This window comes from Aethalodelphis obliquidens, unplaced genomic scaffold (genome assembly GCF_003676395.1).
Source record: "Aethalodelphis obliquidens isolate GAN/ISIS:26980383/991018 unplaced genomic scaffold, ASM367639v1 scaffold103, whole genome shotgun sequence".
Lineage (NCBI taxonomy): Eukaryota > Metazoa > Chordata > Mammalia > Artiodactyla > Delphinidae > Aethalodelphis > Aethalodelphis obliquidens.
In genome coordinates this window covers 3,008,270-3,011,188 of record NW_020838047.1, presented here as the reverse complement: position 1 = coordinate 3,011,188, position 2,919 = coordinate 3,008,270, and the positions used below count along the sequence as shown (strand labels likewise).

General features: G+C 37.6%; 1 non-coding gene across 1 annotated transcript; it reads left to right on the top strand.

Moving 5' to 3' along the window:
* The first annotated feature begins 1,716 nt into the window (after positions 1–1,716).
* Positions 1,717–1,880, top strand: LOC113614768 (U1 spliceosomal RNA). Its single transcript, XR_003430719.1, has one exon. It is a non-coding gene; the product is annotated as a U1 spliceosomal RNA (small nuclear RNA).
* The last annotated feature ends 1,039 nt before the right edge of the window (positions 1,881–2,919 follow it).

Here is a 2,919-nt window from a genome sequence, read left to right as displayed (position 1 = left end):
ACTTAGCTAAGAGACATTTTTTAAACATCTTTATTGGAGTACAATTGCTTTACAATGGTGTTTTAGTTTCTGCTGTATAACAAAGTGAATCAGCTGTACGTATACATATATCTCCATATCCCCTCCCTCTTGTATTTCCCTCCCACCATCACTATCCCTCCCCTCTAGGTGGTCACAAAGCACCAAGCTGATCTCCCTGTGCTATGCTGCTGCTTCCCACTAGCTATCTATTTTACATTTGGTAGTGTATATATGTCCATGCCACCCTCTTACTTCGTCCCAGCTCACCCTTCCCCCTCCCCGCATCCTCAAGTCCATTCCCTACGTCTGCATCTTTATTCCTGTCCTGCCCCTAGGTTCTTCAGAACCATTTCTTTTTCGTTTTTAGATTCCATGTATATGTGTTAGCATACGGTATTTGTTTTTCTCTTTCTGACTTACTTCACTCTGTAGGACCGACTCTAGGTCCATCCACCTCACTACAAATAACTCAATTTCGTTTCCTTTTATGGCTGAGTAATATTCCATTGTATATATGCGCCACATCTTCTTTATCCATGCATGTGTCGATGGACACTTAGGTTGCTTCCATGTCCTAGCTATTGTAAATAGTGCTGCAGTGAACACTGTGGTACATGACTCTTTTTGAGTTATGTTTTTCTCAGGGTATATGCCCAGTAGTGGGATTGCTGGGTCATATGGTAGTTCTATTTTTAAAGGAACCTCCATACTGTTCTCCATAGTGGCTGTATCAATTCACATTCCCACCAACAGTGCAGGAGGGTTCCCTTTTCTCCACACCCTCTCCAGCATTTATTGTTTGTAGATTTTTTGATGATGGCCATTCTGACTGGTGTGAGATGATATCTCATGGTAGTTTTGATTTGCATTTCTCTAATGATTAGTGATGTTGAGCGTCCTTTCATGGGTTGGCAGTCTGTATATCTTCTTTGGAGAAATGTCTGTTTAGGTCTTCTGCCCATTTTTGGATTGGGTTGTTTGTTTTTTTGATATTGAGCTGCATGAGCTGCTTGTATATATTGGAGATTAATCCTTTGTCAGTTGGTTCGTTTGCAAATATTTTCTCCCATTCTGAGGGTTGTCTTTTCATCTTGTTTATGGTTTCCTTTGCTGTGCATAAGAAAAGCTGTACATATTTAATGCATACAACTCAGTGAGTTTGGGGATTAGTATATAGACATTAAATTATCATTAATACCAAGGTCACGAAACCATCATCAATATCAAGGCCATAAACATACTATCACTCCCCAAAGCTTCATTCTGCCTCCTATAATATTATTGTTATTATTGTTGTTGTTACTGCTTGATGTGATGAGAACATGTAACACAAGATCTGCCCTATCCTCTTAGCATATTTTAAATATGTGCTACCATAGTTTTAGGTGTAGGCACTATGCTGTATAGCAGATCTCCAGAACTTATTTATCTTGCATAATGAAACTCTGAACCCTTTAACCATCACCTCCTCATTCCAATAAGTGTGAAAGGACATTTTTGGAAAGATTTAGAAAATAAGCTGATAATTGATAGAAATTTTTGGCTCTCTAGGCAAAATAACTCCTCTACAGGAAAAAAAAAAGAGCAAAACTTTGTGCTCTAATTGGGAGCCCCTAGACAAGAATATGTGTAAATATTGTGAACAGGAAGGCCATTAAAGGAAACAGCGACCCATAATGGTTAAGAAACGCAAGGATACTTACCTGGCAGAGGAGATACCATGATCACGAAGGTGGTTTTCCCAGGTTGAGGCTTATCCATTGCACTCTGGATGGGCTGACCCCTGCGATTTCCCCAAATGTAGGAAACTCGACTGCATAATTTGTCATAGTAGGGGACTGCGTTCGCCCTTTCCCCTGGTAAAAAAAAGAAAAAGAAAAAAGAAACACAAGGAAAACTGTCTAAAATCTGTTCAGTAGTGCTGCTTACAGGGAAACCTTGTATCCTGAAATTCCATGCTCTTCATCTAAACTCTCAAGGGAAATAGCCTATAATTATTTATGAACAATACAGCTTTCCATTTTTCCTTTTTTAAAAATTTGAAATATAGTTGACACACAATATTACATTAGTTTCAAGTGTACAACATAGTGATTCAATGTTATATACATTACAAATTGATCACCATGTCATTCTGGTTACTATCTGTCACCATACAAAGGTGTTACAATATTATTGACTACATTCCCTGTGTTCTATGTTACAACCCTGTGACTTAGTTATTTTATAACTGGAAGTTTGTACCTCATAATCCCCTTCACCTATTTCACCCATCTTCCCACCCCATTCCCTCTGGTGACCACCAGTTTGTTCTCTGTATCTATGAGTCTGTTTTGGTTTTGTTATGTTTGTTCATTTGTTGTGTTTTTCAGATTCCACATATAAGTAAAATCGTACAGTATTTGTCTTTCTCTGTCCAACTTATTTCCCTTAGCATAATACCCTCTAGGTCCGTCCACGTTGTCATAAATGGCAGGATTTCATTCTTTCTTATGGCTGAGTAATATTCCATAGCATATACATACTACATCTTCTTTATCCATTCATCTGTTGATGGTGATGTAAGACTTTTCATCCAATAATTCTCTAACACCCATAAAGGGAAATCATGTGACTGTATATCTGTAATTAAGGAATTGTTCTTGCTCAGAATGGAATTTATGGACACTCCAAAATCAGAATCTGACTTATTATGTCTGCTCTGGTTGTTTTTAAATTAAACATGTAACGGAAAAATACGTGTTCACTAAAATAAGTAGTCTAGTCACGCCTATTGAACCTAATTTCTTACTAAAAGTTAAGTTGAACTGACTTATGACACTTCTTAGGACATGCCAAATTGTCTAAATAAAATAGTAAATCTATACACCAGCAACAGGTTCAATTTGAGAACAGTTT